Genomic DNA, 18,831 nt, shown 5'->3' on the forward strand with positions numbered 1-18,831 from the left:
GTTCATGAATCACAGCGACCGGCCACTGTATACTTTTCAAACTGGGGAAAGAAGCAGACAAAGCCAGGGACGTGGGACGCAGGGGGGGCTAAGAGTCCTGCAGCAGCCGTAGATTTCAGGACGGTTTCACTTCATCCTGAAGTGGCCTTTCATAACCTGAAATTTACATCCAACATAACTGCCTCCCACTGCCCACCCACTCGTTTCTCTAACCATCATAATAATCTCCCACTAGATGTGTGTGTGGAGTGTGATTACAGGCATGACACGAGTGGTCTCCTGCCTCATATCAGCAATCTGATTGGTTAACTGTCAGCTTGTCTGCATAAGATTCATCCAGCAAGAGAGCAGAGAGGGAAGCAGCGCATCCGCTGTAGTTATCTGTGTAAAGCTGTCTCTAAAAACAATTCAAATGAAAAAACACCTCATTTTTAACATGACGTCACTGTTTGTCACCTATATGTTTGCCTAAAACATCAGCACCCCCAACTTAAACCTCCTTGCTGCGTTTACAGGGACAAAGCCGTTTATAACTGTAAACTAGACAGCAAGCAAATATTAAAGGGACGCTCCACCAACTTTTAGACATTTCTGTGCAATTAAAAGATCATTTCAACAAAGTTCTTCAGACTGGTTTAGTGTGAAGTGCTTCGCTCTAGAGAAACTTAGCTGCCGAGGCAGTATTATTCACAGCGGTGCTGATAGGAACCAGACGGCAAGGTGTAATGCCTCTAATGAAGGGTGTTCTAAGAAAAATGGTCCCCATAGAAAACTCTTTCCTTCCCAGATTTACCACAATTTGCCATAATCAACATTACATGCACCAATCAGGCATAACAATGACCTTATTTCTACACTCACTGTCCACTTTATCAGCTCCACTTACTGTATAGCTGCAGTTCTACAGTTACAGACTGTAGTCCATCTGTTTCTCTGATACTCTGTTACCCTGTTCTTCAGTGGTCAGGACCCCCATGGACCCTCACAGAGCAGGTGCTGTTTTGGGTCATTCTCAGCACTGCAGTAACACTGATGTGGTGGTGGTGTGTTAGGGTGTGTTGTGCTGGTCTAAGTGGATCAGACACAGCAGTGCTGCTGGACTGAAAATAGTCCACCAACCAAAAAATACAGCCAGGAGCATCCTGTGGGCAGCGTCCTGTGACCACTGATGAAGGACTAGAGGATGACCAATACAAACTGTGCAGCAGCAGATGAGCTGTCGTCTCTGACTTTACATCTACAAGGTGGACCGACAAGGTAGGAGTGTCTAATAGAGTGGACAGTGAGTGGACACGGTGTTTAAAAACTCCAGCAGCACTGCTGTGTCTGATCCACTCATACCAGCGCCACACCCACTAACACACCACCACCATGGTCCACCACCCAAATAGCACCTGCTCTGAAAATTACAACCACACTATCAAATATGTTTTAAGAGAGAAGCTTGCGTATCCATAAAGAGGCGGGCAGTGAAGAATATTAATTAGGTGGCATGACTATCAGGTCATGAATAGGGGCGGAGCAACATCACGAAGGGACCGCTTTCAATTGTTGCTCCGAAACGACGGGTCACAATGGAATGAAAAAAGTCCAGGCCTGTTTTTAGCCTTCAAAACCGCTGTTATTTGTTATCGTGAGCCGTTTCTTTTCCAAATTCAAAGGGTGATCAAACGGAGGGAAGCCGGGATCAGTAAGCACCGTCTGTGTGAGAACAGTCTCGTGTTTGCTTTGGAGTCTTGGTTCCTTTGTCCTCTTTGAAGCTCAGCTGGGTAATAACAAGTGGAAGGCATGTACAACAGAAACCAGCAGGCAACCAGGAAGCCAGCAGGCCAAACACTTTCACCCTGGACTTCTAAGAAGGAAGTTCAGCCATAACAGCTTCTATTTTCATCTACTGGGGGAGAGGGCATTGGGGGTAACGGAGGTGACGGTAGAGGCTTAGGTGCTGAGCTATACTGGTTTACGAACAATGAATCTAGTTCTCCTCAGTGGTGGACAGTAACTGAGTAACTGAGTAACTGAGTAAATGTAATTAGTTTCTGTACTTTAGTATTTTTGGTGTATCTGTACTGAAGTTTCTCCGTTCTGGGCGTCTTTTTCCTTTCACTCCACTACATTTCAGAGTCTAATATCCGACTTTTTCCTCCTACATTTTGAGAAATCTGTCGTTCCTTTTGGTTTCTGTGTGTATAAAAACGTCACATGTCAAAACGAAAGAAGCGCAAAGCCAGAGCACCAATCAGGGCCCAGCGGTCACTTTGTTTAGAGCTGGTTTTGACCTGTTGGTCATACCGACCCAGTGCAGCACGCGGTTCAACGTCAGCGCAGCAGCGTAAAACTTTGGGAGAGTCTGTTCAACATAAATGATGAACTAACCTAACTTTGTGTAAATAGAGCTCAATATAGAAATATGTCCACATATGCAGTCGAGACTGACGCGGCTTTTTTCTGAATTTCTACAAACACCATTTCATTTTATAGTAAATGAGTTTGGGCTGGTTTATGTTTATGAACAGACGCCTACAGATCAACATAGTAAAGTATAGTAAATCTCTCAAAGTTTTACGCTGCTGCGCTGACGTTGAACCGCGTGCTGCACTGGGTCGGTATGACCAACAGGTCAAAACCAGCTCTAAACAAAGTGACCGCTGGGCCCTGATTGGTGCTCTGGCTTTGCGCTTCTTTCGTTTTGACATGTTACGTTTTTATACACACAGAAACCAAAAGGAACGACAGATTTCTCAAAATGTAGGAGGAAAAAGTCGGATATTAGACTCTGAAATGTAGTGGAGTGAAAGGAAAAAGTCCAGAACGGAGAAACTTCAGTACAGATACACCAAAAATACTAAAGTACAGAAACTCATTACATTCACTTAGTTACTGTCCACCACTGGTGATGAAGTCATATCAGCGGCCATGTGTAACAGATGGACAAGTTTGCGATAAAGCCCAGTAAATCGTTCAAAAATGTTATGGTTTTGAAGTGTAAACCGTTTTGAAGTCGTTCACCGCTGTGGCTTTAGACAGCTTTGTGTGGTCTGAAAAGGAAAGTAGGTCACAATGATTTCTGGGAATGTTCTACAGCTAAAGTCAATCCTTGTGTTCACTCTGCTCCTCACGCTTCTGCGTACTCTTGTAATACACTTCTCTTGAGCTAACGCAGTAATGAAACCGCCCTCAAGATGCCACAGTGGATGAACTTGGACGTTAAAATGTGAGGAGCGTGTAGCTATGGGCCTAAATCCAGACACCATGGAGCTCAAAGGAGGACAAAGATAAAGCTAGATATTGTAGTGGGGTTGCAGTGTTTTGGGTGGAGGTCACCGAATGACAGTTTGGGGATGGCAAGTTGTTCAGAGATACAAAAGGGGCTTTTATATGAACAGTTCTGAGATGACTGTGTACGTTATGCTGCTCTTGGGCTGCTTTTCTACCTCTAATCATCTTACGGGTGGTCCACAATCCAGCTTTCAATCCAGTCCAGCTTTCCCCATCTAATAAAGCCGTCTATCTAGCCAGATGTCATGCTGAAATATGATGTGCTGTGCATACCTCCCCCTCCCACAACGAGTCTCTCATCACATAACCAAAAGAATCGAGTGGTCAAGCAAGCTAGCAGAACCTCTCCTGCATACGTAATACCATCATCTGTCTCGAATCACAGCTTCCCTTTCTCTCTCTTCCTTGTTTGCTTTTGTGTTCCCACTTTTATAGTGCCTATATTCCCCTCGGATGCCTCAGGCAAGAGGAAGAACAGGCTTCAGAATGGACTCACGCCATCAATTTCCGAGCCTCTGCCGTTGCCTCCCCGTCAGAACAGAGGTCTTGGTTCTTTCCAGTCCCTGAAAATCATGTCCACAAACCCTCAAAGGACAAAGGGATTTCTTTGACCCACAAACTGAAAATAAGTTGGCATTAATTGCAAATGCATTAAAGTCTTTATTCGCGCTGTGTTATGTATGATGTGCTTGTAGTGGCTTCTCATATTTTGACTACTGGAAATAATAAGCTCAGCAATTCACAGGCTTGCTGCACAATACAGTCCTATTAAGTGCTCTGTCGTACCTTTTTAAGACCTCAGCATAGTGAAATTAAGGCCATTTGGACAGCACAAACTCGAATGTTGTGTATTAAGGCCTGTTTTATTCAAAACGATTCATTATTTTATTCTAGCCATTCATTAGTGGTCAGTTTCTGACCATGGGACTGCTGTCAACTGGGTAGTTTTGGTGAAATGACTAAAATGAGTAAGCTAATGAGTAAAATGACCTGTCCTTTAGAAATCATCTTATTATTTAATTAGCGAAGTCCCAGAGAATTTGAGTCCGTTAATAAGAAGCATCTCTGTTGTCGGAGGAAAACCTCGTGTCTCCGGCGATGACTTTACAGGAGAAGGGAAAAACCTACTTTACTTTTAATGGAAGTCAATGGAACCAGACGTCTTTCCAAGTCATTTTGGGCCGTTTCTCTTGGTCCATTCATCATGAAATTTACACACAATGTAAAGGGTGACAGGCGTTTTCTAAATATGTCAAAAACTGAAAAATGACAAAAATGGAGACACAAGGTTTTCCTCTGACAACAGTGATAAGCTGATATTTGGTCTAATCCAATCTTTGTGAGTTCATAGATGATATGCAATATAATAACAGCTGCACAATGTAGGTCAAATATGCTAGGCTGCCAAGTGCTACTACAGTAAAGGCTGCCAAATAAACACTACAGTAACGTTATGCGCACACTAAAGGTGAAGTAATGCGACGTTCTGGACTGATATCTTTCGTTTACTTTGCAGCATGCTTCTGGTACGGTACTGTTTCAGATGATCACTGATCCAGTTTTATTGATCTCCTTCTTATATATGATATGCTTGCAGTGGCTTCTCATATTTTGACTACTGGAAACAGCAAGTTCAGCAATTCACATAGTTGCTGCACAATAAAATCCAAAAAAAGACCTCAGCTTAGTAAAATCAATACCATTCGAACCGCACAAACTCGTATGTTATGCATTAATGCCTATTTTACTCAAACCGTCTGGCTGTGAAAGCATGGCTGCATGCTTTGATCTGTTTTTGTGATGCATGATCTTTACCAAGCATTCTCACGGTCAGTTTTACTGTCATTGTATAGCCATTCATTAGTGGTCAGTTCCTGACCAAGGGACTGCTGTCAATTGGGTAGTTTTGGTTTAAATGACTGCTCTGAAGAAGTTAATGAATAAAATGACCTGTCCTTTAGAAATCACCTTATTATTTAATTAGGGACGTCCTGATGACCAAACTACTCAGCTAAGGACATTTCAGTATTCCAATCCCAATCCAAAAATGTTGTAGAGAGGAATGAATTCACCTACATTGTGGTTAGGGATCCAGCCTCGTGACCGGAAGGTCGCCGGTTCGATCCCCAGAGCCGACAGCGCATGACTGAGGTGTCCTTGAGCAAGACACCTAACCCCCAACTGCTCCCCAGGTGCCGTGGATAGGGCTGCCCACCGCTCCGGGCAAGTGTGCTCACTGCCCCCTAGTGTGTGTGTGTGTGTGTGTGTGTGTGTGTGTGTGGTGTTTCACTTCACGGATGGGTTAAATGTGGAGGTGAAATTTCTCCTTTAAGGGACTAATAAGGGACTAATCACTTAATCTTAAAAATATTGAACACAATCAGAAAAAAACAACAGCTGATTCAACTAGTTCAGGGGTCGCAACCCAAGTGCTATATTTCCTTTCAACAAAGGTCAGACCACTTTGGGAGCCACATTTCATGTCCATTTTGCCATCTTGGCTGTAAATGTGTCTCAGTGTGTGCTGATGTGCTAGAATAGGCCAAAAAAATATAACATAAACAAAAACTCAGACTTACTTTGCTCTGCTTTAAGCTTCAGCTCAGCTACAGCTGCTTTTCTCACATCTCCAGCAGGAAACTTTTCCGCAAAAGTGTAAAAGCTTCTTGTAAAATGTCTCTTAACGTTTGTCCTTTTACGAGTCTGAAGTCGCTTCTCTTCTCTTCTCGCCAGCTTTTTGTTCAAATTCTCCCGTCTCAACTTAAACGGTGCCTGAGGCCCCACGATATACCCGCTGCACCATTTAAGGTGGGATGGCATGAAAAGCTGACGTATCAGGAAACCAGCTGAGCGCTTATAAATGTAAATAAGTCAGTTTGTCTCCAAATTATTGAAGTTCGTCTTAAATCTTTCTCTTTGCCTGTTAGCCAGGCAAGTGCGCTGTCGTTGCTATGGTGACCAGCCGTCTGCGCTGATCTTCAGGGTTAAAGGGTGAATCAGCAGTTCTGCATTAACTCCAGAGTTTAAGACCATTTACTGTTAAACTGCGTTGAACGATCAGCAGAGCTTTATTTTACTGTAAAGGAGGATTATTTCGTTTTTTTTTTATCTAATTCTGCTGTGGAGCCGCAACAGGGCAGTAAAAGGACCCACATGTTGCCGACATCTGCTCTAATTAGAACCTCTCCTTCCTGTGCTAATTAGAATCAGATGGGTTAGAGCATATTGGAGCATATGTTCGTACTTCTCCTTCTGAAAAAAAGAAGTACCCACCTCTGAATGCAATAAACTATTTATCTGTCATAAGAAACATCTCATGATGGTTAGAGAGAAAAAGCTCTCCCAAGACCTTCGCTACAAGGTAGTTGAGCAGCATAGCACTGGCACTGCTTACTGACTGATTTCTCAACTTCTAAACGTTCCTATGAGCAGTTATTCATAAGTGGAAGGAACGTCACTCGGCCACCCACAGGAGCTCCTTGCAAGATTTCCGAAAGAACAGCCCAAGAGCCAAGGACCATTTAGAAAGGGCTCCAAAAAAGACCTGGAAGCAGTGCAGTGGATACTGTCATCACAGAGAAAATAACAGGCAGTGCGCTCTCCATTCGCATCGTCCCATTACAGGTTGGTCCAGGGAATCTGCAGAAGCCTATAGATTACTGGGAAATTGTAATGTGCCAGGTTTATAGGAGAACGCCCCCCCCCCCACCCCACCCCCACCCCCCAACAAAAGGACTGCACCAAATATCCTATAAGGTTCTATAATATTAGATTATCAAAATATTTGAAAACTGAATAAGCTGTTTGAACATCTGTCACGTTTACCGGTTCTATGAACCAGTGCACTTCCAGTGGAACACGAACACTGGTGGACCAAGATAAACACTAGTACACCCCACCAGCTCTCCACTCCAGACTCCAGGCTGGCATAGCTTGCGAGACTTGGGCAGTATCAGCCAGGGCCGGGGTGGGACTTGTTTTCAGACGGGGAGTTATATGATGCAGACCAGCTTACTATTTAATCTCTAACTTTCTCCTGCTACTCCGCACTGCCTTCATACGGAATAACTTTTCCTAAAATATGTGCATTTTCATCTTCATCTTTCTCACTCTTATGTTTCAGTTATATGCTTTACTGAGATAAACAGGGTGGCTAGACAGCGATACAGAAAAAACTGACACATTTTTGCGACAATCATGACAGGTCAGTATGCTACAAACGATGCTGACATTAGCTAAGTAACATAAGTAAGGGGCCCAAAATGCTGCCACCCTATCTGGAATTCCCCCATTCTCCTTACCCACTCTGGCATCCCAAGACCTTCGCTACAAGGTAGATGAGCAGCATAGATGGCACTGCTTACTGACCCACTGGGGCAGTTATTCATAAGTGGGAGGAACGTCACTCGGCCACCCACAGGAGCTCCTTGCAAGATTTCCGAAAGAACATCCCAAGAGCCAAGGACTAAGAAAGGCCTCCAAAAAGGACCTGGAAGCAGTGCAGTGGATACAGTCATCACAGAGAAAATAACAGGCAGTGCGCTCTACCGCCGTGGTCTCCGTTGGCGATCACCCGTGAGACCCCATTGAGTTGGCTACACCCACACTCACTACAGCTGTGCTTACATGCATTACAGTGGCCCAAAATGCTGCCGGCCTACTCCCCGATTACCCACTCTGGCCTTAGTATTGGTCTTAACTTCAGGTGCAGAACGATTAAGTCTCCTACTGTGTTGCCAGATTGGACAGGATCCCCAGTTTAGCAACTCAATGCAACTTGCAATGAAAATAATTATTTATAAGCAATAATTTTCATTTGTGTAGTACTTCAAATTACAATACTGGATTAAAATGAATCACTTAGTCGATCACAATAATATTTGCAATAATAGCACTAATACTAATTAATTATAGCAACCATAGCAATGACCATAACAGTGACAATAAAATGAATAATAGGATTGCAGAGTTTTATGAGTTATGTAAAAAGTTGTTCAGTGATCTTGAGCTTTTCTTACTCTTATGGAATATTTTAGTTAATACTCAAGGAAATCTTCTAAAATGAGAATGTTCCATAGTTGCGGCCCAAGCGTGTACCAACGAAATTTTACAGCCGATTGAATACAGACTTTATCAGAAAGCTATTTATTCTATATTATACGGGTTATACGTACAGCTCCTGTCCTGGCAGGCAGGAGTCCAGCACAGTCTGGTGATGTCCATGCTTAAACACACCTGATTAATTAAGTAAGACCCTTATTAGTTCCACAACGGGGAAATTTTCCCCCCCACATTTAACCCATCCGTGAAGTGAAACACCACATACACACTAAAGCACACTTGCCCGGGGCGGTGGGCAGCCCTATCCACGGTGCCTGGGGAGCAGTTGGGGGTTAGGTGTCTTGTTCAAGGACTGTCGGCGCTGGGGATCGAACAAGTGACCTTCTGGTCACAGGGCCAGTTCCCTAACCTCCAGCCCACGACTGCCCCCGTTGTTCAAGCATGCAAATAACCCAAATGTGCTGGACTTCAGCCCTCCAGGACCGAAAGTGAAGAATCCTGATATGCAATAGCTGCGTTCCAGAGCCTGGGCTGCAGCCTCGGTAGGACTGTCCTATGAAGACCCCTCCTCAGTAGCTTATTGGTCAAACTAATGAAGCCTAACGAGACTGCGTGGTGAGGCCACCAGACTCGTGAGGGAACTGGTGGTGTTGCATTGATATTGTTGCTTTTTCTACTAAGCCAGTGATTTAACACAAATTAAAGTACGGGAACAATTTACATTCTAAAACAAGCTCTGCTCCAACGGCTTCGTTCCCCGATGTTTCCGTTGAGCTGTTTTTTTCTCCTTTGCGTCGTTCCAACGCAGCGAACTGCGGGTAACCGAAGGCCTGTAAGGATACATCCGATGCGTCCGTCATATCACCCAGAACATAGGCTGCATTTCTAGGCTGTATAAGAAGGGTGCTTCACTTTGGATCGGCCTTCTATGGCATAGCGCCCGAGAGATGCAGCTGCAGCCTCGGCTTTGGGACGCAGCTAAAAACGAAAATCAGCAGCTGTAAGAAGAACAACAAACCTTAGACATCCACGCTCCAGCTGGACCCTACTCGACGTGTCTCTTGTGTGAAAGGCATCTGAACTAGGTAATCCCAAAGTCTCTCATAACTACTCGAGGCCCTTCTCCACTGTGTTTATCAGGAAGCACACACCACATAATTATGATGATGACAGCCAAACGGACTTTATACTTAAGCTTGCTTCATTTGTTTACCTGGGAGGCACTTCCTGGCTCCACCAGGTGAGTCAGAAAAGTGAGCCCAGTTAATCCATTAGCAGTATTGTGTACAACGACAGCACTGAGCGAGAGGACAACGGCTTGCACTTCCTTGTGGTTGCAATGAAAAAAACGGTGTTATGAATTCATGTCGGTTGCAACCTGTTTTGCGTCTTTGGGAATGCGCGACCCACTGACGCATTAGTGTGAGAATGTAGGGGCAACACGCTTTATGCTTTAGTTTACTGTGAGTGCTGGTAATCATAATGCTGAAATTAGGGCCTGACATACATCATTTGGCTAAAAAAATCAGCTGATATTAAGGTTCCAGTGATTCAGTATCAGCAAATATATACATATATAAATATACACACACAATATGTGTGTGTGTGTGTGTGTGTGTGTGTGTGTGTGTATACATATATATATACACATATATACAGTACTGTGTGAAAGTCTGAGGCACCCAAGACACATTTTCAAAATCTATTTATTTGTGTAGTTTGTGTTTATTTGCTGAGAAAAGTGTTAATATTTGAACAAAATTTATAGAATATTAATTAATAATGAGATACATAAAATATAATAAACAGTGATTTTCTGGATGTTGGCGTGTTTGTTTCCCCATCTCCAAGTCGCTCCTCGAGGAAGCCCAGTATTATATGTAGTTAAAAAGCAGCTCCTGGTTTGACCAATCAGTGCTCAGTAAATTGAGCTCATGATGTAATTGATGATATTAACGAGTCTCTGTGGCGACTGTGAAGGTGTCCAGGAAAAATATGGACCCGAGAAATTCTTGTTACTTTTTATTGTTTTTCTGTTTATTTGAATTATGAATATGAATTTATTCTAATGTATATTGTGATAAACTCACTGCTGAGGTCAACTGGTTAAAAATGTGCTTAGACGCCTAAAGGTGTGTGTGTATATATATATATATATATATTTATATATATATATATATAAGTGGTCAAGACAACTTGCTGAAGTGCAGACCGAGCATCAGAACGGGGTAAAAAGGGGATTTAAGGGACTTTGAACGTGGCGTGGTTGTTGGTGCCAGACGGGCTGGTCTGAGTATTTCAGAAACTGCTGATCTGCTGGGATTTTCACACACAACCATCTCTAGGGTTCACAGAGAACGGTCCAAAAAATAGGAAATATCCAGTGAGCGGTCAGTTGTGTGGACGAAAATGCCTTGTTGATGTGAGAGGTCAGAGGAGAATGGGCAGACTGGTTCCAGATGATAGAAAAGCAACAGGAACTCAAATAACCAACCAGAATCTCTGAGGAACGTTTCCAACACCTTGTTGAAAGTCATTAAGAATTAAGACAGTTCTGAAGGCAAAAGGGGGTCCAGCCTTTTACTAGCAAGGTGTACCTAATAAAGTGGCTGGTGAGTGTGTGTATATATATATAAACATATTCAGGAATAAAATGCTACCTTGAACAACAAACAGCTGCTTACTTAAGACATAATGTTTTGTTTTGTCGTAAACCCACAGAAGTCTGAGCAGTATTATTACTATCTATATTACTAATAGATAGTAATAATAGTGGGCAATTTATCAGGGTTGCCAGATTTGGTGAGGTGACGTAAGTGAGACTTTCAGAAGGTTGGAGTGAGGCTTGAGAGAACCTCTTGGAGAGAGGTTTTTTAAATTATGCATGCACAAGTGTGTTTCCACTGCTACGCTGCTCAAAACGCTAATATAAACCACAGCTCAGCCCAGAGCTGGACGAGGTACACAAACCATGTACTTGAGTTAAAGTAGAGACACCCAAGGTAAAATACCACTCCAGTAAAAGTAGAAGTCCCACTGGCTTAGGCTACATTCACATTACGAGCATGACTGCTCAGATCCGATCTCTCGGACTCGATGGTTCAGACTCGTTTAGGTAACTGACTCAAATCTGTCATCAATGTGATGAACCGGCCTGAAATGACCCTCATGAGCTCCTCCTACTCAGTAACGTCACGTGACTGAATCACTGCATCATCAGCTCAAACTTTTTAAGTTTCTACTGGTCAGTTTCTGTGTTCTCAAACACCCTCAGTTATGACCTCGGCCAGTATATTTATGTTTTAAGTAACTACATAATAGGAGATGTAATTTGAGGCTCTGGCTTCTAACGAGGCACTCTGCTTCACTGCACTCCGCTCTCTCTGGCTGAGGTAGTGACATTTAAAGGCAGAACTGCAGCCAGTATCCTCTTAACAGGCACAATGTGAACCAACTGGATGTCATAATGCAGAAGGAACGTAAACTTGTCACAGTGCTATAAAGTTTGTTCTGAGTGTGTCAGTTGGTTGGCTTGAGATTTCTCTGTGCAGCGTGGGAGCCCAAATATTGAGTTTCATGCTAAAATGGTGACAACCTGGTTAGAGTTCTTTCTCCTCTATGACTTTTGTCATAACCGTTATCCAGTGGTGGACAGTAACTGAGTAACTGAGTAACTGAGTAAATGTAATGAGTTTCTGTACTTTAGTATTTTTGGTGTATCTGTACTGAAGTTTCTCCGTTCTGGACTTTTTCCTTTCACTCCACTACATTTCAGAGTCTAATATCCGACTTTTTCCTCCTACATTTTGAGAAATCTGTCGTTCCTTTTGGTTTCTGTGTGTATAAAAACGTAACATGTCAAAACGAAAGAAGCGCAAAGCCAGAGCACCAATCAGGGCCCAGCGGTCACTTTGTTTAGAGCTGGTTTTGACCTGTTGGTCATACCGACCCAGTGCAGCACGCGGTTCAACGTCAGCGCAGCAGCGTAAAACTTTGGGAGAGTCTGTTCAACATAAATGATGAACTAACCTAACTTTGTGTAAATAGAGCTCAATATAGAAATATGTCCACATATGCAGTCGAGACTGACGCGGCTTTTTTCTGAATTTCTACAAACACCATTTCATTTTATAGTAAATGAGTTTGGGCTGGTTTATGTTTATGAACAGACGCCTACATATCAACATAGTAAAGGAGCTCATCTGTGATCCTGAGTTTAAAGCCAGTTTTTATTCAACTTAAACTTGGAACTAAGTTGTAAATAAATCTGAAACTGAAACTTTGCTTGTGTGTAAAAAGTGATTTCAGAGCCACTCGGTTCTCCCTGATGGAAACTGTTTACCTTCAGTGTTTTGTGCTTCTGATCATTTTAATAGACGTCAGCGTCACTAATTAATGACGTTCTATTAAAAGACTGGTTTACCAAGAGAGACGCTGGAGGACTTTCACCTGAAATGAGTTCATGAAGCCAGTCTGGTTATAAAAATGATAGCAGGACATCAGAGCCAGAATTACTCTTTTAGTACTTTTACTTTATACTTAAGTACATTTGAAGGTAAATACTTTAGTACTTTTACTCAAGTGGAGGTCTAAAGGGAGGAACTTCGACTTTTACTGGAGTGATATTTTACCTTGGGTGTCTCGACTTTAACTCCAGTACATGGTTTGTGTACTTCGTCCACGCTGCCGTTATGCCACAAATAAATGCAGATAAAGCAAAAACAGTGCAAACCGTGCTTGTGTTGTCATAGATGTTAGAAATAAAAATGAATCTTAGAAAAACCTCGATCACTTCCCGCTGTCTGATCCTGAATAAGTCCACATTGCTTTTGAGGCAGCAGACATAAAGGAATGGCCAGTCTTTTGAGGTTAGCCTTAGCATGGAACAGAGCTACTGAAGCGCTTGCTGTGCTTCTGTTTTTGCTTGAACCGCCTGAGAAGCCACCGAACTTGGTCAGCTGCACCAGATGAGGCCACAGTCGGGGCCTCGTGTGGATCAGCTGGTACTGAAGCTTGAATTAGTATGACATTTTCCAGTATCTGACACAACTAGTGTAGGCAGAACTATTCGGAACGCACGTCTGAGACAAATGACCTGGGAAATCAATGTTCCAGCTGCATTCAAGTGACTATACAGGTTCTAACTATATGACAGCAATACAGGCTATACTGATGATTCTGGACGCAGAACACCGTCATGGTAATAAAAAAACATGTACAGCACATCCAGACCTAACATTTAGCATAAAAACCTTATGATTTTAAGTATTTATGCTTTATTATGAAACAAATTAATGAAAAACAAGTATAAGGGTGGTAAGAGGTGATAAACAGAAAGCAAAAACGTAAAGCCTTCTGCGTAGCTCTGTCCTCAGGGCTTTAATATGCACTATATTTCCAAAAGTATTCAGTCACACAATCAAATCACTGAATTCAGGTGTTCCAGTCACTTCCACGGCCACAGGTGTATAAAGCCGAGCCCCTAGGCCTGCAGACTGCTTCTACAGACATTAGTGAAAGAATGGGTCGCTCTCAGGAGCTCAGTGAGTTCCAGCGTGGTACCGTGATCGGACGCCACCTGTGCAGCAAGTCCAGTCGTGAAATCAAGAGGTCACCAACTTTCTGCAGAGTCCATCACTACAGACCTCCAAACTTCATGTGGCCTTCAGATCAGCTCAAGAACAGCGTAGAGAGCTTCATGGAATGGGTTTCCATGGCCGAGCAGCTGCATCCAAGCCTTACATCACCAAGCGCAATGCAAAGCGTGGAATGCAGTGGAGTAAAGCGCCGCCACTGGACTCTAGAGCAGTGGAGACGAGTTCTCTGGAGTGACCAATCACGCTTCTCCATCTGGAAATCCGATGGATGAGTCTGGGTTTGGCGGTTGCCAGGAGACGGTACTTGTCTGACTGCATTGTGCCGAGTGTAAAGTTTGGTGGAGGGGGGATCATGGTGTGGGGTTGTTTTTCAGGAGTTGGGCTCGGCCCCTTAGTTCCAGTGAAAGGAACTCTTAAAGCTTCAGCACCAAGAGATTTTGGACAATTTCATGCTCCCAAATTTGTGGGAACAGTTTGGGGACGGCCCCTTCCTGTTCCACCATGACTGCACACCAGTGCACAAAGCAGGTCCATAAAGACACGGATGAGCCAGTTTGGTGTGGAAGAACTTGACTGGCCTGCACAGAGTCCTGACCTCAACCCCATAGAATACCTTTGGGATGAATTAGAGCGGAGACTGTGAGCCAGGCCTTCTCGTCCAACATCATTGTCTGGCCTCACAAATGCTCTTCTGGTCAGAAATTCCCATAAACACACTCCTAACCCTTGTGGAAAGCCTTCCCAGAAGAGTTGAAGCTGTTATAGCTGCAAAGGGTGTTCCGACATCATGTTAAACCCTATGGATTAAGAATGGGATGTCGCTCAAGTTCATATACGTGTGAAGCCAGACGGGCGAATACTTTTAGAAATAGTGTACTATTTAGAGTTGTATTATAAAAAAAAATTAAATTCTGTTCAAAGCATAATAAAATATTTCTGACATAACATCTGAAAGCATATTGGAACAAAACCTGACTTCTCTATTTTTGTCATTTATCATCATTTGAAAATGCCTGTTGCTCTTTACATTGTGTGTAAATTTCATGATGAATGGACCAAAAGAAACAGCACAAAATGAAAGACGTCTGGTTCCATTGACTTCCATTAAAAGTAGGTTCTTTCCTTCTCTTGTAAAGTTACCGTTTTGGAGATACAAGGTTTTGTACTGACAACAGCGATATGTACCTCGTCTCTTGTAATGGTCAGTCTCCAGACCTGTTAGATCAGTGGATCAGCCACCTGAACCATGTGATCTGCTGTGAGCAGATCTAATGTGCCCCTGACCTAGTAAACGATTTCCACTGCACTGTCAAACGATGTGATTCCTGTAATGTCTGCATCCACAGCATACATGCATATTATAACACGCACAGACACTCAGAGACAGTATCCTGAGTCTAATATAGCGCGGCATCGTGACCTACAAGAGGATCCTGCTGAGCTGCTATGTTTAGCTGCAACGTAATCAGTACTTTAAAAAGTACTGCTTTCCAGAATAAGCCTCAGGTTGTCCTCGCTCAGCCTTTACCATTATGACTGAACACTTCCTAAAACCGGAATATAAACACAGTCTGTACGTGTCCTGGGAAGCTAAAACACATACACAAGATTCAAATTTGTAGTTATTTAAATATTTAACCCTGACCACCCTTTTGCCAGAGTAACAACACTTGCCGAATTCAATAACTGAAGTGTATTAATTCACTCCATTGGGATCACATTGGAAGTGCAGAGGCTAAAACAAGTAAGCTGATGTCCTCGTTTAGATATAGTGCTGGGTGATATGACCTCAAATCAGCGGTGGACGAAGTACATAAACCATGTACTGGAGTTAAAGTAGTTACCCGAGGTAAAATATTCCTCCAGTAAAAGTCGAAGTTCCTCCCTTTAGACCTCCACTGGAGTAAAAGTACTAAAGTATTTCCCTTCAAATGTACTTAAGTATAAAGTAAAAGTACTAAAAGAGTAATTCTGGCTCTGATGTCCTGTTATCATTTTTATAACCAGACTGGCTTCATGAACTCATTTCAGGTGAAAGTCCTCCAGCGTCTCTCTTGGTAAACCAGTCTTTTAATAGAACGTCATTAATTAGTGACGCTGACGTCTATTAAAATGATCAGAAGCACAAAACACTGAAGGTAAACAGTTTCCATCAGGGAGAACCGAGTGGCTCTGAAATCACTTTTTACACACAAGCAAAGTTTCAGTTTCAGATTTATTTACAACTTAGTTCCAAGTTTAAGTTGAATAAAAACTGGCTTTAAACTCAGGATCACAGATGAGCTCCTTTACTATGTTGATCTGTAGGCGTCTGTTCATAAACATAAACCAGCCCAAACTCATTTACTATAAAATGAACTGGTGTTTGTAGAAATTCAGAAAAAAGCCGCGTCAGTCTCGACTGCATATGTGGACATATTTCTATATTGAGCTCTATTTACACAAAGTTAGGTTAGTTCATCATTTATGTTGAACAGACTCTCACAAAGTTTTACGCTGCTGCGCTGACGTTGAACCGCGTGCTGCACTGGGTCGGTATGACCAACAGGTCAAAACCAGCTCTAAACAAAGTGACCGCTGGGCCCTGATTGGTGCTCTGGCTTTGCGCTTCTTTCGTTTTGACATGTTACGTTTTTATACACACAGAAACCAAAAGGAACCACAGATTTCTCAAAATGTAGGAGGAAAAAGTCGGATATTAGACTCTGAAATGTGGTGGAGTGAAAGGAAAAAGTCCAGAACGGAGAAACTTCAGTACAAAAAAAAAAATCAATATCGCAATTAACTGAATATTTTACCTGAAATGTCATAAATGAACTATTATTTTGTTGGGATTTTTTTTTTGGGGGGGGGGGGGGGGGGGGTTTGCCTTCATAGATCACTGACAAGGTCTGTACTGTAAAGATGTTCTGCATATTTTACTGTAAATCGTCTCAACAGCCAGATCGGAATTCATGCGGCTTTTTCCATCAATCCAACTCAACATTCGTCATAATTCCATGCTGCTGAGACTCAAACATTTGGGGTGATATTTCTGTACAAACATTAGAAGAGACTGATCAAAAAGCGTTTCAAGAGATTTTGAAAGAAACATCTGAATGAGGTCCCAGGAGAACGAGGCCGCAGGAGAACGAGGCCGCAGTGTCAAAGAATAGTTAAAAGTCTGAAAGCGAAGTTTAAAGAATCCGAGGACGTGAACCGAAGAAGTGACCGCGCCCTTTTTACGGCTCGAACACATTCTGGGTGATGAGCCCAGCTGTCAGTCAGTGAAGCTTCATGATGCTCCTGTGATGCTGGTGAAGATGAAGCTGATCCTCTGGGAGCGACCTGCGTTCGTTGGCAGTTGTGATTGTTTACCTCTGGATGAGCCGCGTGACGCTCTGTTCTTTTGCATATGTGGGTTTAGGAGCTGATCTGTTCAGATCGGTCACAGATCACTTTTAAAGGCGTAGACTGGACGTGACGGAGTCACTTGACCACACGCGCTGTAGTACGTTTTTAAAGGGACAGTACATGAACACACACAGTGGGTAAAGGAATAATCGAAACAACCGACACAGGCAAGATTGTCGGTTAGAGGTTCTGAATGTTGGTTTCGATTACTTTTCGATCGGCCAGCCCTATTTACATATACCAATTATTCAGCCTATAGTAGTTTGGCCCCACCCCATTAACTTGAAGCTATAAGGAATGTTTCAGTCTGGACCGCTTTTTAAATAAAGCACAATAGAAGGGGCAGCCATAATTTACATAGGCTATATCGGGCTCAGAAGCAAAACAACAAAAGCAGCCTGATTAATTCAGCCTGAAAAATCACACAAATATTATTACATGGATGGAAAATACAACACAGCAAAAATGTGGGATGTAATGTGATGTAAAACCAGAGAATGTCTGAACACAAGCAGCTGATATTGTGTCTAATGTATAACAAAGTGGCGACATCTAAGTGCAGCTGTTGTGTAAATATAAAAAAAGAAAGCCTCTACGTTTCTGATGTATTTCTTCTGTAGGTCTAATACAGGTGTTTAAAACGATGTGTGCCTAAAACACGAAGATTTTAAAAATCACTTAAACGAACAACCAGGTACAGAAAACCTATGATGTGTTTTATTTTTCCATTTTGAAATGCTGTAATGCTAACATTAACTTTCTTGTTAGAACATTTAAATATTATTGGTTTAAAAATCCAGATGACAAACAGGCTTTGAGTTATGGCACTGCGTAATCTACACACTGGAATTCCTAACAGCTGACATTAACTCTGTTTTCATGGCAAATGAACAAGGATTCCCCTCTGAAAGGGCTGAAAAAGGACAAAATTCGACCCCCCCACCATGGCCACTTACACATATACACGCTCACATGTGCCAGAGCAAACAGAATGCCCTACTTCTCTGGGGGCGTGGCTTGTCTGGCAGACGTTTGTGGACTTGGGGGGAAAGCAGGTGAAACAGAGTGGAATGAATGACCTAGAGAAGCACCCAGTCCGCTCACCAAGCCTAGGGTGATCGCTGTAATGAGACTGTTACTAATGGAGCTACACACAGCTTTTACTTCTGACACGAGCGCTCGCAACCTCATAAAATCAACACTGTCTGGGCTGGGATGTGTAATGTACTGTAAAGCTCTTATTTAGGATTCGAACGGGCACAACGTCCAATTTAGGACAACCGAGGGAGTCCAGCATTCTCTGTAAAGATACACTGATATGTAAACAGTACGAACGTCCCGATTTTATTCAGGATCTTAGCCGATCCAGGTGTATATTAATAGGTTGAGTGTATGTTAGTGTTTTTATTTGATTTGATGTTATTTAAACAGGCAACTAATTTTTCATTTAAGAAACTGTATTTATGTTGCAACTCCGGCTAATTTAAATCCAAATGTTGGT

At 42.7% G+C, this 18,831-nt stretch overlaps 1 protein-coding gene across 2 annotated transcripts in view; it reads right to left on the reverse strand.

Moving 5' to 3' along the window:
* Window positions 1-18,831, reverse strand: part of slco4a1 (solute carrier organic anion transporter family, member 4A1) — a 75,983-nt gene that overhangs the window by 49,552 nt on the left and 7,600 nt on the right. The window contains exon 1 of one of the 2 annotated variants that reach the window (XM_037541457.1): window positions 9,359-9,484. The exons of the other annotated variant lie outside the window; for it this stretch is intronic. The gene's annotated coding sequence lies outside the window, so the exon portion shown is untranslated. Of the gene's footprint in view, window positions 1-9,358; window positions 9,485-18,831 lie in introns of those variants that run through there. 2 annotated transcript variants of the gene reach the window in all.

The sequence above is a fragment of the Pygocentrus nattereri genome, chromosome 9 (assembly GCF_015220715.1).
Source record: "Pygocentrus nattereri isolate fPygNat1 chromosome 9, fPygNat1.pri, whole genome shotgun sequence".
NCBI lineage: Eukaryota > Metazoa > Chordata > Actinopteri > Characiformes > Serrasalmidae > Pygocentrus > Pygocentrus nattereri.